This window comes from Drosophila mojavensis, unplaced genomic scaffold (genome assembly GCF_018153725.1).
Source record: "Drosophila mojavensis isolate 15081-1352.22 unplaced genomic scaffold, ASM1815372v1 contig_19, whole genome shotgun sequence".
NCBI classification, from domain to species: Eukaryota; Metazoa; Arthropoda; class Insecta; order Diptera; family Drosophilidae; genus Drosophila; species Drosophila mojavensis.
The window spans coordinates 5297321-5315078 of record NW_025318726.1 but is presented as its reverse complement, the minus strand read 5'-3'; the positions used below and the strand labels follow the sequence as shown (position 1 = coordinate 5315078).

The 17758-nt window shown below is 36.2% G+C and overlaps 1 non-coding gene across 1 annotated transcript; it reads left to right on the top strand.

Moving 5' to 3' along the window:
- Window positions 1-12313: 12313 nt before the first annotated feature.
- Window positions 12314-15167, top strand: LOC116803657. The gene is made up of 3 exons (XR_006356776.1): window positions 12314-12336; window positions 12475-12581; window positions 14855-15167. It is a non-coding gene; the product is annotated as an uncharacterized LOC116803657 (transcript).
- The last annotated feature ends 2591 nt before the right edge of the window (window positions 15168-17758 follow it).

Below are 17758 nucleotides of genomic sequence, written 5' to 3'. Positions count from 1 at the left end.
GGTAGTTCAGGCAGTGCAGCGGGAGCTAGGAGCACAGTAATTACCGCGCAGGAGGACGCACTCCCGCGTCAGGGCCGAGGGCGTCACGGTCAACGTGATAATCGCGGCGTCGGGGAGCGTGACCATCTCCCTGAAAAGTAAGGGGATGGGGGGGGTGTAAGGCGGCTCATTGAACCGCCTCACATACTCGAGCTTAAGGGTGCAACCGATAATGGAGTAAAGTCGCAAGGAGCGCACCATATAATTAATTCAAATGCAATAAGGGGACCCGTGCAAATCGCAGCGATCGGCAGTGCAACCTTGCCGAGGGGAATCGCGCGGCCGAGATGCGAAGGCGGCTCAAGAGCGCAAGACATTTATTCGTTCGTAAGCGGGCAAAAGAAGCAGGTGAGCGTCGAATGAAAAGAGCGCGCAATAGCTTATATAATAAGGAAAAAGTGGAAATAAAGATAATAGTTTTGAAGTCAAATGCGCCCGTTTAGTTTTTATTGAGTATTAAATAAATTTACACTTTAGGCACTTACGTGCCTCAACAAGGCGCTGGAGTTCTGGAAACGAGCAGAGGCACTCGCCATCCAGGGGCGAGCGGGAGCAGCGGCCAGGAGACCCCAGGCGTGAGTGGGCCGTCTTTAGGATGAAGACAGCCAGATGACGGCAATCGAGGCCATTGGAGCCTCTCAGCAAAGAGCCACGATCGACAGGGGACACTATGTACATAGTGCCTTCATATAATTTAGACTGATAATAAATAATCTTTGATTTTGTTGATTTGTTGTTACATATTGAATGTTATGTTTTTATACCCTGAACCTATTTTCAATGGGAAATCAGGGTATAATGGTATTGTTGAAATGTATATAACAGGCGGAAGGAGGCGTGGCAGACCCCATAAAGTATATATATTCTTGATCAGGGCGACGAGATGAGTCGATTTAGCCCTGTCCGTCTGTCAGTATATTTGAACACGTCGATCTCAGAAAATTTAAAAGCTAGAGAATTGAAATTTTTTCCTAGGTCCGTGTAGACCACGCATATCGAGTTTTTCTTAAAATGTCGATAACTTGCCCCGTTATTTTGGTATCGATTAAAGACATTATCGAAAACTAGTAATAAATTTATATCTGCTACATCTTTAAAGCTAGAGTAACCAAATTTGTAATGTAGATTCATATGTACTTTATTGAATTTCGATTTTGATCAAAATTTACCCTCCATATATGTAATATGTAGTGTTCAAATTACGCTAAAATAAACAAAATCAAATTTTCGATTTTTTTCTCGATAAAAATGTTATCGGATGAGTTATCGAAAAATATGATACACATGAGTATGCACACCAAATTTTAGTTCTCTATCTGACGGACAGACAGACGGGAAGGGCCGAATCGGCTCAGCTCGTCGCCCTGATCAAGAATATATATAATTTGTCTGCCACGCCTTCTTCTGTCTGTTACATACATTTCAACAAAAACATTATACCCTGATTTATCATTTTCAATGGGTTCAGGGTATAAAAATAGTTGCTTAGTGTTGTTTAATTATATATATTACTTATTAATGTAATTTGATAAAAGCCCTTATCAATTAAGTATATTTTCATATGTAGACATAATACTTTTTTTTTATTTCACAGCGATACAAGTTCATATTCGATATATAATTTAAGCGCTCCATTTCCATATTTGACAGCCAAATTACGGATTTATAAAAAAAGGCACAAAACGTGGTGGATGATAATGCCGCCAATTGTGTGAGTATTTAGTTTTGCATCCAAATAATTATAATGATTTAAAAAGCACTTTGTGATATTATTTATTGTCCCATTAAATTAATCAGTATTTTGATTTGTTAGCCATATTAAACTAACCGGTATGGGTAAAACATTAACTTAGAGTATGCACGTATTTTGTTCTGCTGTTATTTATAAATATACTATACACACACAGACATACGGACGTACGCATAAACACCCATTGGCTGCAGTGGTGGCTTACTAAGGAAACTTAATTGTTTAATAACTTTTCTTGTGGATGGACTATCTTCATGAATCTTTCAGATTATGAATATAACATAGACATGCATGTAGTTGCCAAAGCACCCGACTCTAGTATTTGAAATACACCTTTTACAAATATGTGGGTGGGGAGGTGAATTTCGATATTGTTTTTAATCAATAACAATATAACGGGGCAAATTATTAATATTTGAAGCAAAACTCGATATGCGAGTGGTATACACGGATCTAGGTAAAAAAATTTCATGTCTCTAGCTTTTATATCCTCTGAGACCGACGCGTTCAAACATACGGACAGAGTTAAATCGACTGAGCTCGTCGCCCTGATACTTTATGGGGTAACGCCTGACTGCAACATTCCTGTTTAATCTGAAAATAGTTCTAAGTGAAACAAATTTTATTTTTAGGTTAAATAACTTGGCTGGTACATTTGTTAAAGGAAATTTTTCTATAATTTTAACATCGCGAGAAAATGCTCTGCAGACCAAAAAATCTGTATTACAAGGTAATAATACATTTTGGATTCCACACAGTTTGACGAATACTAATACAAATGAAGCCTATGACAAAATATTTATAAAATTATTTGATTCAAGTACTACATTTCCTTTTTATCAAGAAAAGACAAATTCCACCAATAATTTTACGAAGGCAAAAAAAATCATTAGAATGCCAACTATTGATTATGAAATGAAATTCATGACTAAAGATGACTCAATTCCAGCTTCAATAAAAGTGTTGGACAAATGTCCAACAAACGCTAAAACATTATGCCTGAATATGTTGGATGAGCAAGTGCCAGGTAATTAATATATCTTCTAGAATCAAATGAGATACAACTTAAAAATTGGCTTTCAGCCTTTAAAGAAATATTTAAAATTTGTTATACCCTGAACCCATTGAAAATCGGAAATCAGGGTATAATGGTTTTGTTAAATATGTGTAACAGGCAGAAGGAGGCGTGGCAGACCCCATAATGTGTATATATTCTTGAAGAACGACGAGCTGAGTCGATTTGGCTCCGTACGTCTGTCCGTATGTTTGAACGCGTCGCGTCTCAGAAGATTTAAGACCTAAAGACTTTAAATATTTCTAGGTCCGTGTATACCACGCACATATCGAGTTTTGCTTCAAATATCGATAACTTGCCCCGTTTTTTTGTTATCGATTAAAAACGTTATGGAAAATCAGTAATAAATTTATATCGCCTACACCTTTAAAGCTAGTCATCAAATTTTTAATGTAGATTTTCATGTAATTTATGGAATTTCAATTTTTGTCAGAATTTGAAATATTGGTTGCTCGAAGGGTTCAGGGGATCTCATAGTCGGGCAGTCTCGACTAGAGCTTTCTTACTTGTTTATTATTAGTTCTAATTTATAGTTTAAATGATGAATATAAACTTTATAATATTGAATTATTATTAATATTACAGCCTTTAATATTAAAATTAAAATGCCATTTAGAGAAAACGCAGTTCGAAAAAATATTTTAAAAGTAAAAATATCTAGAATTGTAACTGATGCCACAACTAAAGATGCACTTCAAATATCTGTTGATGTCATTAACAAGGGTCTGAAATCACAGGAATTTTTCATAACTATTTCCAACTGTCCCTTCTCAAAAAGTGTATCAGTTATAACAACTGTAAACAAAATTCTGCTTCCTCATATATCAGAAACTATTACGTTTTTATTACCTTTTATAATGGGATCGAACAAAAAAGTAAAATTTAACTGTGAATGCAAGTATTCTATATATTCAAAACTATTAATATGTGCTTTATTTCGCTGTAATGTACCAACATCTTATTTTTTTAGTAATTGTTAAAGCTAACGAATTGAAGATATTAAAACGATCAGCTACGATGCAATCAAACTCAATTATAGTGTCTAGAAGATCATTCGAAATAGAAACGCATTCGAGATGCTTTTGTGTTTGGAGTTGTCTTTGCCACTGTGTTGGGAATATAGAAACCCATATAGATGTTAGTATTTGTCAAAAGATGAATAATGCTGCGCAAAAAAATGCTGGCCTACTCATAAACTGTCCACCCAACAAAGATTTAAATGAAAATTGTTTAATGGACTCCATGAATGACGACAGAGATTTCAAAATGCATAAGACATATTATGCAATTGTTGGAATCGTTTTAATAATATTATTAATATTCGGTAAGTATTAAAAAAAAGTGAAGCATTGCCTTAAACTAATTTTATATATTTGCTCAACTTCCAAATTTAAAACGAGTAAGAAAGCTCTAGTCGAGATCCCCTGAACCCTTCGAGCAACTGATATTTCAGTAATTATTCGCATATGCCCACATACACGCACACACACAGACATACGTATTCACGCATAAACACGCATTGGCTGCAGTGGTGGCTTACTATGGGAAGTTAATTGTTTAATAACTTTTCTTGTGGATGGACTATTTTCATGAAACTTTCAGATTATGATTATATTATGGATATGCATGTATTTGCCAAAGCACAAGTCCCTAGTATTTGAAGAGTCTAGCTTTAAAGATGTAGGAGGTATAAATTTATTACTGCTTTTCGATAATGTTTGTAATCGATAACAAAATAACAGGGCAATTTATCGATATTTGAAGCAAAACTCGATATGCGCGTGCTATACACGGACCTAGGAAAAAAAATTTCAAGTCTCTAGCTCCTATATATCTTGTGAGATCGACGCGTTCAAACATACGGACAGACGGACGGACGGACAGACGGACGGGGCTAAATCAACTCAGCTCGTCGCCCTGATCAAGAATATATATACTTCATGGGGTCTGCCACCCCTCCTTCTGCCTGTTACATACATTTAACAAAAACATTATACCCTGATTTCCCATTGAAAATGGGTTCAGGGTATAACAAGTAAGAAAGCTCTAGTCGAGACTGCTCGACTACGAGATCCCCTGAACCCTTGGAGCAATAGCTATTTCAATAATTTTTCGCGTCTTTCAGCTTACACAAGAAACACGCACACACACACACACACGCATACACTCACACATACACTCACACATACACAAACACATACACACACAAGCACCCACGCATAAACACGCATGGGCTGCAGTGTTGGCTTACTATGAGAGCTTAATTGTTTAATAACTTTTTTTGTGGACATACGATCTTCATGAAACTTTTAGATTATGATTATAGCATGGATATGCATGTATTTGCTAAAGAACAAGTCTCTAGTATTTGAAATACGCTTTTTAGAAACAAAGTGGTGAGAGGGTGGATATGGGTGTGGGGGGTAAATTTTAACAAAAACCGAAATTGTATAAATTGCATATAAGCATACATAAAATTTGGAGACTCTAGCAATAAAGGTGCAGGAGATATAATTTTATAACTGGTTTTCGATAAGGTTTTTATCGATAAAAAAGATCGGGATGAGTTATCGATTTTTAATGATAAACTTGATATCCGCGCTGTAATTACGGACATTTTAAAAAATTTTATTTAAATTTTAAGTCTCTATCTCTTATATCTTCGGAAATCGACGCGTTCATACATACGGACAGACGGAACGTAGGCACACGTCAATGCTCATGTCGCATGCATACACACATAAACATACACAAACATACGCACATACATATAAAGGCACTCAGATGCTTCTACAATGATAAGCCCATCATTTGTGAGCATCGCGGCCCCTGCGTACACACAATCTAACATATGTATGTAAGTGTGAGCAGTTCACAAGATCGACCTAATGCAAATGCTGGGCTTTAAAATTGCTACAGGCAGCAAGAGCCTCGCAACAAATGCTCATAGTACATGTAGCAAGGGAGAGTGTGTGCGTGCACGCTCGTCGCGAAAGCATTTTCATTATGAGCACCAACGCTTTCATACCCTTCCCACAAATAATAACGAAAGCGCAAACATTCTGCACGAGCATGGCAAACGGTTTGAAAAGTTCGGTATACTCTTCACACAAAAGGGAAGACATGGGTTCTTGCTGCGACGAAATTTCAATTTTCGTGAGCTGCTGCTTGTGCTCACATGCATACATACATATACACATTCAAGAGAGCAGAAAGCATCGAGAGAGAGAGAGAGCAAGGGAAACATTGAGCATAGAGGGATCTTTTGTTCAAAATTTGACCATCTCGGTCGAGCGCATGAAGCGAAATGATTGTGCGTTCGTATTTTTTCGTAGCTCGAACCTAAAAGTAAGGAGCCGAGCGAGTCCAAAGCTGTCTTGGGTGTTAAAGCCTCAAAAAAAGCGTGCAAGAAGCTTTCCACTAGTTGTCTAGTCTATGTGTTCTCTGGTTAGTGCTTAGAGTCTCCAAATTTTTTATGTATACTTATATGCATTTTATACAATTTCGGTTTTTGTCAAAATTTACCCCCCACCCTAAATTCACCCCCTCACCCTCACCTTTTTAAAAGGCGTATTTCAAGTACTAGAGACTTTTGCTTTGGAATGTACATACATTTGAATATTATGATTATGTTCTGAAAGTTTCATTAAGATTGTACGTCTAGAAATTAAAATATTCAACAAATAAATCCTTATAATGTTGCCCACACTGCAGCGCAGCACAAGCGCAGTCGCTGCTTACTGCGCAGTTAGCAGAGCGCATTCTAATACTTGTGTGTATATGTATGTGTGCCGAAAAGAAGCGCAGAGTGATTAGAATATCAGATTAGAGGGTTCAGGGTATCTCCTAGTCGAGCAGTCTCGACTAGAGTCTTCTTACTTGTTTTAATTGTTTCAAAATATTTTTTTATTTTCACAAATGAGATTTCTACTTAATGTCAAATTGAAATTGAAATTTTAACCATACTAAATGTGCGTTTTAAAAAGTTTGGTTATTCTAGCAGATTCTTAGAATCACATCAGCAGTTAGTTTGGTTTAGTTCTGGTAGATGGCGCTGCAGCAGTGAATCTATTACAGTTTTGCCACCGCAGCTTCCAAAAGTGGGGTTACGTAGTGAGTAGCTGCGTGACACTCGATCGAGAAGTCGCGGGTTCGAATCCCGAGCGGTGCGACTTATGTTCATTTTTTTTAATTGGTTCAAAATATTTTTATATTTTAACTACATCAAAATTAAAATTTTAGCCATACTAAATAGGCATTTTTATTAGTTGAGTTCAGGGTAGTATCTAGTCGAGCACTCTCGACTAGAGTTTTCTTACTTGTTAATTTTTCAAGTTCTGGGTTCCACCAGTATATGTGATTATTTCTCTTTCTGTTGGGGTTGGATGTGGGTATTGTTAGCAGATGCCTTGATTATTTTGACAAATTTAGCGGCTGATCGATGTTTTTGTATTTGCTGTGGGAAATATTTGTATGCGTATTGGATAGTGGTCGCTTCCATATAGATCTTCATATGTAGCTCAGATGGCGTTAAGGAAAAGTGGTGGGCTGAGAGTGTGTAGGGTCTCCTTTGTTAAGAACTATTAGATTACTGTTTTGTATGAAATTTGCTATGATTTTTCCTCTTGGATTGTTTGAGGGTGATCCCCAGAGAGAATGCCACGCGTTAAAGTCTTCTAGGTTGTGAAGGTCTTGCTCTGTGAACTTGTCCGTAGGAGAAAGATAAATGTTAATAATAACAAACGGTGATTTAGCTTGTATTTCGGCACATGTTGCTAAGAAGTTGGACTGGTGATCTACTATTCTATGTTGTAAATTATTTGATATTAGGAGAGCTACTCCTCTGTTGGCTTTAGGAGCTGACAAATTAATATCATTCTTTTGATAGAGCGAAAATTGGTTTGGTATTGGAATTTTTTGGATGGGATCGGTTATATGGGTTTCTTGAAGAGCAATTATATGTGGGTTATGTTTTTTTTATTAATAGAGAGAGATTATGGTATTTGTGTTTATATCCATTTATGTTCCATTGTAATATTTTTAGAGTCATTATGTGAGTGAATGGGTTGTGTTAATCGGTTTTGTTTTGATTTTTGGGCTAGTTTTATAATCTCTCTCTTGCTCGCTCTCCTTCTCGTTTAGCGAAGTTGCGCTTTAATGCAGTAAATCATTATAGGCTTTCGCAGAGAACGAGAAAGAGAGCGAGCTTTGAGAGCTTTGAGAGGTTTTATTATAACTCAACGTCCTCTATGATACTGTCCGTATCCGAGAGCGTTGAGTGATTTTGATTGTTTGTCTTGTATTTACTTCTTAAGTAAGTGATGGGTATGTCTGTTTCTGAGTAGCTTGAGGTAATCTTGTCCTTGTGATTTGATTTTTTATTTTGTCTTTAGAGTTATTTTCTTTATTGGAGGTGGATGGTAAGATTTTTTTCTCGTTTTCTTTTTGCGGTGTTAATTTAGCGGCTATTTCTGAAAATGTTTCTTTCGTAATTGTCGGTGTCTGTATGCATTATTTGTAATACTGAGAGCACTGAGCTGGTTTGTGAACTGGTAGTCCACATGGGTCGCAAACTGCTGTTGCTTTGAAATACTTTGCTGTGGCAATTTTTGCCTACGTGCCATGAAATTTGCATTTTTGGGGGAAGATTATACAAATTGAAGGTGAGTTGCACTACGCCAGACGGGATGGTTTTGTCATCAATGAGTTTGGAGTATTTGTATACATCTACAACTCTTTGAGACTTAAGTTCTTTAAGTATTTCAGCATTTGTGACGTTGTTAAGGAATGGGGCATATACTGTGCCTTTGCAGTAATTTAGATTTTTGTGATATTCACAAGATATTTTTCAAATACCATGGAGCTCCTTAGAAGCAATGAATTTCTCAGCTACTGTTGCGTTTAGAAGATTACCGTCACGCACTTCGTTAATTTTTAATATATTTTTACTGATGAGTTTAATTGCACGCTCTACGGCAAAACAGGAGTATGTGGAGATTGGGTTTTTAGTGTCGGTGGCTGATATAATAATGAATTTGGGCTTCTGACAGTGGTGTAGCCTTTTTTCTTTTGGTTTGGGTCTATCGCTTAACATTGCAAAGCGATTCACCCCTTGACTATAATGCCCTGTGGGCATAGCTGTGTATTTGACTTACTATATGCTTTTATGCTTCTGTGTGTATTGGAAGTGTGGAGTGAAGAATGAGTGTAAAACAGGCCCTTGAAAAATTGATAAGCTGTGAACTGAACTCAACGATAACACAACCGTTCGGTACGAAGTCTAGTCGACGACAGTAATCTCGATGTACTGCGTATAGTACACACGAGTATGCATGCCAAATTTCAGCTCTCTAGTTCTTATAGCTTCTGAGATCGACGTACTCATACGGACGGTCGGAAGAACCGGGCTATATCGATTCAGCTCGTCGTTCTGATCATGAATATATATACTTTATCAGGTCTGCGATGATTCCTTCTGCCCATTACATACTTTTTCACAAAACCATTATACCCTGATTTCCCATATTCAATGGGTTCAGGGTATAACCAGTAAGAAAACTCTAGTCGAGAGTGCTCGACTAGATACTACCCTGAACCAAACTAATAAAAATTCACATTTTGTATAGTTAAAATTTCAGTTTCGATGTATTTAAAGATATAAATGAAATACAAAACGCATTTAATCAAATATACACTCATGTGAGAGCGTCACACGAATGAGTTATTGCATTGCGTCTGACCGAAACAGATTCTAAAGAAAACAAGTAAGAAAACTCTAGTCGAGAGTACTCGAGTAGATACTACCCTGAACCCAACAAATAAAAATGGCCATTTAGTATGTCTGAAATTTCAATTTCGATGTATTTAAAAATATAAATAAAATACCAAACTCATTTAATAAAATATAAAAATATTTTCAAACAATTAAAAAAGTTAACATCAGTTGCATCGATCGGGACTCGAACCGCGACTTCTCGATCGAGCGTTATGCAGCTAACACACTAGGCCACCCCACTCATGCTAGTGGCGCTGGCAAAACTCAAATACATTCACTGCTGCTGCGCCATCTACCAAAACTAAACGAAACTAACAGCTGATGTGATTCAACGAATATTTCTAGAAGAAGTTTGAATGTATGTGTGCACACGCATACGATGCTGTTTTAGCTGCTGCATGTGCGTTTGTTAATTGGTCAAATATTTGATTATTTTTTATTAATTTTTGACTGAACGGAATTTAATGAAACTTTCAGCATATGATCTACATATTATATTGAATATTTGAGAAATTTAAAAAAATGAAAAATCATTCACAATTAGCTATAGTGGCATCTGACTTGAACTTGAATGTTTTTACTCGATAAAAACATAACGGGATGATTTATCGAATTTTAAAAGCAAACTCGACGTCCGCGCTGTATATACGGTCATTTAAAAAAAAAATTGAAGTCTCTAGCTCTAATATCTTCGGAAATCGACGCGTTCAAACATACGGACAGACGCACAGGCGGACAGACGGACGGACGGACAGACGGACAGACAGACAGACGGACAGGGCCAAATCGACTCAGCTCGTCGCCCTGATCTAGAATATATATACTTTGTGTACATATATATGTAAATCAAAGCTTGCAAATAACTGTTGACCGTTTTATTCTTTATGCTCTGTTCGCGAGCATAATCGAAAAATTGTATACAGACTCGCTCTCGCTCTCACCATGAGACTCCGTTTCTTCTTGCTTTTGTTTTCTCTTGAGCACGTGTGAATCTCTTTCAAAGAGCATCGTGTGCGAGCGAGACGATGGACGTTCGCACAATGATTCTTTCGACTGAAAAACTCAATGCAATTGGTCTTCGCCTTATTTTGCATTGCCGATTAAAGCAAATATATATTTTCAATCAACAATTTAACCCTCGAATAAAGTAAAGGCAGAAATTAATTCGAATTTTTTTTCTAAGTAAATAGGGGCTCCGGAGCTCAAATATATATATGATCTCAGCAAAAATTTATAGTTTTCTTTTACCTGGAAGGTGAGAAAATGTAAATAAGTTTCTCAAGGCACTCTTGGGGCTTTCAGGGTAAAAAGGTAGTTTCCAAATAAATTGATTTTTTTATTTTTGTTTTATGTTATTTCTTTAAAAGCAAACTCGACGTCCGCGCTGTATATACGGTCATTAAAAAAAAAATTGAAGTCTCTAGCTCTTATATCTTCGGAAATCGACGCGTTCAAACATACGGACAGACGCACAGACGCACAGGCGGACAGACGGACGGACGGACAGACGGACAGACAAACAGACGGACAGGGCCAAATTGACTCAGCTCGTCGCCCTGATCTAGAATATATATACTTTGTGGGGTCTGCCACGCCTCCTTCTGCCTGTTACATACATTTCAACAAAACCATTATACCCTGATTTCCCATTGAAAATGGGTTCAGGGTATAACAAAGAGTGTCGCTCAGAGCGAGTCGTGTCTGCACAATTTTTTCGGTTATGATGCGAAGCAAAGCATAAACGAAAAAACGATCAACTCTCATTTTCGAGCTCTGATATATATATCTTGATCAGCGTGACGAGATGAGTCGATTTGTCCCTGTCCGTTTGTCTGTCCGTATGTATTAACGCGTCGATTTCAGAAGACCATGCGTGTTTATGCGTGGGTGGTTGTGTGTGTATGTGTGTGTGTGTGTATGCTTGTGTGTGTTTGGGCGTGTGTAAGCAGAAAGACGCGAAAAATGAAAAATAGCTATTGCTCGGAGGCTTTGGGGATCTCGTAATCGCAGTCTCAACTAGAGCTTTCTTGTTTATTTTTTAAAGATTTAAAACTAAATTGATATATCTTAAATTCCAAAAAAATATTTCCTCCAGTGTTATCATTGCCTGTTAAGCCTATTTATAAATAAATAAATATATATATATATATATATATATATATATATATATATATAAAGAGGCGTAACAATTATTTTTGATTCATCGATAGAGGATGTTACTAGTAACTTAATTAACCAAATTTAAAGCTGTAAGAGATATAAACTTTTGCAGTTTGCCACGCCCCCTGTTGGGCATTATGCATTAGCATTAGCTCACGTGCGAAATTTCAACGTTTTAGCTTTAAAACTCAAGGAGATACAGTTTAATCCGATCTGCCACGCCCTCAATAGGCGTATATATATCCGCTATAGCTTGTTGATCTTGGGTGGGCGACGCGCATCTACAATTCAAATTTTAGCTTTCTAGCTCTTCAACTGGTATATATGGTATGGAAAATGCATTTTCCGATTTGCCACGCCCCTTCTTGGCAGATCGGGAATTAGAAATCGGAGATATATACGAGCATGTGTTCTAAATTTAATGACTCTAGCTTCAATAGTGCCTAAATAAATTGCGTTCATACGGACAGACGGACAGACACGGACGGATTTCACTTTCATGAATGAGTACCATAAAATAGTATTACTTTCATATTGGTATATTCATTTCAAAATCAACTAAGAATTTTTAGTAAATTGTGCCTTAAAAAAATTCGAATATTTCCTATTTCCTATATTTACTTAACTTATAATAAGCATATAATAATCAATAAGAATAATATTTTGGCTTTACAGTTTTCTTCTGTTGTAAATGTTTTTCACCAAGAAAAGAGGATCTTATTGTTGCAAGTGTAGAATGGATGTGTAATCCAGAACACAATCTTGCCAGCCATTCAAGTGAAGTAAGTAGTGAAACATCAACATAAATTATTTAAAAAAAAAAAAAAAAATATATATATATATATATATATATATATATATATATATATATATATAAAATAAAGGGAACTCGGTGTATAATTGTTTGAGAAAATTTACATATATAAATCAAAGCTTGCAAATAACTGTTGACCGTTTTATTCTTTATGCTCTGTTCGCGAACATAATCGAAAAATTGTATACACACTCGCTCTCGCTCTCACCATGAGACTCCGTTTCTTCTTGCTTTTGTTTTCTCTTGAGCACATTAAGTTGAGCTATACGTGTGAATCTCTTTCAAAGACCATCGTGTGCGAGCGAGACGATGGACGTTCGCACAATGATTCTTTCGACTGAAAACTCAATGCAATTGGTCTTCGCCTTATTTTGCATTGCCGATTAAAGCAAATATATATTTTCAAACAACAATTTAACCCTCGAATAAAGTAAAGGCAGAAATTAATTCGAATTTTTTTCTAAGTAAATAGGGGCTCCGGAGCTCAAATATATATATATATATATGATCTCAGAAAAAATTTTAAAGTTTTCTTTTACCTGGAAGGTGAGAAAATGTAAATAAGTTTCTCAAGGCACTCTTTCAGGGTAAAAAGGTAGTTTCCAAATAAATTGATTTTGTTATTTTTGTTTTATTTTATTTCTTTAAATCATTTTATTTGTTGCTATGGTAATCAGAAAAATAATTTTTATTGGCTGATTAGCATAAATGCAGTTTGCATTTGTGCAAATGACTGCGATTGTGAAGTTTTGCAGTGCTTGCACCATCATTTTCCCATATTGCGATCCAACCACTGGAAAATGATTCAAAAGGTCACATCTTAAGTCCTTTATTGGGTGATTTGATTGGCTTTGGCCTTGTTTGAGTTGTGGCTGCAAGGGTCGCCGAGAAATTAGCGACTGCATAGTATGTGATGGCGACCGATTTGATCGCGCAGATGATGAAGATAAATTTTTTTTAAGCGGACGACCTGGAAAGTATTTTACTGATATCACACTAGACCCGTAGCTATAGATTCTAGAAAATACGGAAGCTTAATCTTTTTCTGCTCATGGCTACCGTTTGTAATCCGTTTGCCGTTGCTGCTATATCTAATTAATGGTAGAAAGTTCGGTTTGCAGCATCTTGAGTTTTACTTTTTATATGGTATCAGCCCATAAGCCCATCCATCAGATCCACACTCTCCATATGAGCATTATACTCCCTTATAACTTGTGGACAGTCAACTTCTACATGGCGCTTCGACTCTCTGTCGTAACGAGCTATCTTTGACGTTCCTTTTTGTATATTTGACCTATTAAACGGTCTAACGCATAGTTCGATAATAAGCGAACGGCCTTGTTGTCTTTCCACAATACGTTACTAATCTCCACTACATATGAGGATTGAGGAGGGGATTGAGGATTTTAATTGATTCGACAACTATTCATAAAAAATTAATGTGTTGGATTAAAAGTAATGATTTGCTTACTAAGGCCATTAAAAAGCCCCCAGAAGACGGTAAAGATACACGTGTTTAATAACTGACAATAGCGATAGAGGCCTCTTAGGAGTTTTTCGGAAAGGCTCCTAGGTCTGCACAGTATTATCAATGTTTTCAAGATTAGTGCACATTAAGGATTAGTGCATCTTCTAATGCAGTGTGTAGAGCCTTTTCCAGACAAATTTTAAATGAACTAAACGTCCTTATTTATTTTTTAAAAACTAAAATAAAATAAGTGCTTAGAGCCACTTTTACGTCCTAGAGGGTTAAGTTTATTTGCAAACATTGTTTGCTGTTTTATTTGTAGTGTGTAAGTATACACGCAATGCACCGCAAAACTCAATTCACGATCGCAAGCAATACGTTTACTCGCAGAGCAAAAGAGAAGAAACTTAACTCGGCGAGTCCTCTGGGTCTTTTCTCAAAGTGCGAGTGAAAGACACTTATTTGCAGACAACCGGAAATGGTCAACAGCTATTATATAAATTTGTATTCAATGAGGCTTAGGTTTCATAAAATATGTAAATATATATTTGCTGTCCGTTTGTAAGTTCGTATTTATTTACAATATAAAAAAAGAGTTAAAATTAGATAAACTAAAGAAAACTCATTTTTACTACATAGCTTTTTATTTCTGTAATAATCAAGACTCAAAAACTCTTGCCTATTTCTATATGGTCTCCAGCTATATTTATATATATAAATGATACAAATGTTCTATAAAATCTTATTTTTCTTCCATTTTTTCTTTTATTTAGAATTATTTATGTTTAGATGATTTTCAACAAAATTATCACTCAAATAAAATTAAGCTTTCTACAGACTGTGGTGGGATTGCTAAAAATCGGAAAATGAGTGTGTCATTTCAAAATAATAATAAACAAAAGACGAATTTATTGGAATCGGCTTTCGTAACGCTCAGTAAACAACAGAGAGAGATGAAATGTCAGTCGGCTGAAAAATAATAACGTCAACCGCAGAGAACATACATACTGGATTTGTGATGCTTGTGATGATTTTAAATAGATTAAATATATGAAAGATTTACTTTATAAAAGTAATAGTTAATAATTACTCTCTTTCTTTTCCTTTTCTTTTTTTTTTTATACCCTGAACCCATTGAAAATGGGAAATCACGGTATAATGGTTTTGTTAAAAGTATGAAATTAGCAGAAGGAGGCGTGGCAGACCCCACAAAGTATATATATTCTTGATCATTCTTGTATGAACGCGTCGATCTCAGAAGATATAAGATCTAAATACTTGAAATTTTTATACTCATTCACGAAAGTGAATTATTATATTGGTTTTTTGTAATGTCCGTCTGTCCGTCCGTAAAGACTTGAAATTAGGAACACATACTCGTGTTTATCTTCGATGTATAAAGTTTTAAAATTTTTCCGATCCGTCCACTAGGGGCGTGGCAAATCGGAAAGTGCATTTTCCGATATACCAGAAATCATATTAGTTGAAGAGCTAGAAAGCTAAAATTTGGAATGTAGATCCGTGTCGATCACCCAAGATCATGAGCTATAACGGATATATCTACGCTCATTGGGGGCGTGGCAAATCGGATGAAACTGTATCTCCAAGAGTTTTACAGCTAGAACTTGCACGTAAGCTATTGTTATGATTATATAAAGTCTCATGACAAATTTATATGTCTACGCCCATTAGGGGCGTGGTAAATCGGACCTGAAGATATAGTGATTTTTTAAATTCTGCTATATTTTGGACAATATGTGCGGATATATGTGCGCCCCAGGAGCAATGGCAAACCGCAAAAGTTTATATCTCCTAAAGTACAATAGCTAGAAGCTTCAAATTTGGATAGTTGAGTTACTAGTAACCTCCCATCGATTACCCAAAAATAATTTGTACGCCTCTTTAGGGGCGTGACATCAAAAAATACACTGCAATTTTCACATTTTTTGAGGGTAAGCATTCAAACTTTGCAGTTAGTGTACCGTTATCACGTTCTAAGGACTGACCAAAAATGAGGTATCTACGCCCAGTAGAGGCGTGGCAAATCGGAAAAACCTATATATTCTACAGTATTATAGCGAAACTTAGCTACTAAATTGCTGATGGGGTGTGAATGAGTATTCCGCAGTCATTAACGCCCGACTGCAACGTTCTTACTTGTTTTTCCTAGGTCCGTTTATATCACGCACATATCGAGTTTTTCTTTAAATATCGATAACTACTTCCGATATTTTATTATCGATTAAAAACCTTATCGAAAGCTAGTTATTTATTTATATCTCCTATACCTTTAGAGCTAGAGCTTCCAAATTTTAAATGTAGACATATGTATTTAATAAATGTTCAATTTTTATTGTAATTTATCCCCCAACCCTATATCCACCCCCTCACCATCACCTTTGTAAAAGGCGTATTTAAAATACTAGAAACTTGTGGTTTGGCAAATATATGCATATTTATGTTACATACATTATCTAAAGTTTCATGAAGATAGTCCTACAAAAAATGTATTAATTAATTATGTTCCCATAGTAAGCCAGGACTGCAGCCAATGCGTGTTTATGCGTGCGTGCGTATGCTGTGTGTGTGCATGTGCGAATAATTATTGAAATATCAGTTGTTCGAAGGGTTCAGGGGATCTCGTAGTTGAGCAGTCTCGAAGGAGCTTTCTTACTTTTTATACCCTGAACCCATTGAAAATGGGAAATCAGGGTATAATGGTTTTGTGAAAAAGTATGTAACGGGCAGAAGGAGGCGTGGCAGACCCCACAAAGTATATATATTCTTGATCAGGACGACGAGCTGAGTCGATATAGCCCTGTCCGTCTGTCCGTCCGTATGAGTGCGTCGATCTCAGAAGTTACAAGAGCTAGAGAGCTGAAATTTGGCATGCATACTCGTGTGTACACGATAAATCATCGATTTTTTTTTTATCGAGAATAATCGAAAAATTGATTTTGTTTTTTAGCCTAATTTGAACATTTTTAAACCTGGAGTCTTCAAATTTGCGTTGTATATAAAGTTAATCGATACACAGATTTTGTGATTTACAGATTTTGGATACCACGCCCCCTTTTCCCCAAATTTGAAAAAAACGTATTGGAATGTACACACATATTCACCATATGATTATGCTCTAAAAGTTTCATTAAGATCGTATGTCTACAAAAGAAATTATTCAACAAATAAATTCTCATAACATTGCCCACACTGCAGCGCAGCCCAAGCGCAGTCGCTGCTTACTGCGCAGGCGCAGGCTTATGCGTGTGTGTGGATGCATGTGTATGTATGTGTGCATAAAAATGCAGAATGATTAGAATATCGGCTTAGAGGGTTCAGGGTATCTCCTAGTCGAGCAGTCTCGACTGGAGCCTTCTTACTTGTTATATATCGATTTTGCTACCAAAAACTAACTACTGCTAGAATTTGATATGGATTAAATCCATAGCTAGTGTTTCCAAATTTTAAGATTGTTATAATCCACCCCAACCCACTGTTTCTTGTATAAACAGAATCATAGAATTATGTAAAGGTTCAGGGGATCTCGTAGTCGAGATCGGAACAGAAATATTTACTAATGATTCGAAACAAATTCGATCTGTAGCTGCTATAATGGGATATACAAAGCACAATTTTCATATGGATGCACTTGAACAAACCATTGTCGGATGAACATA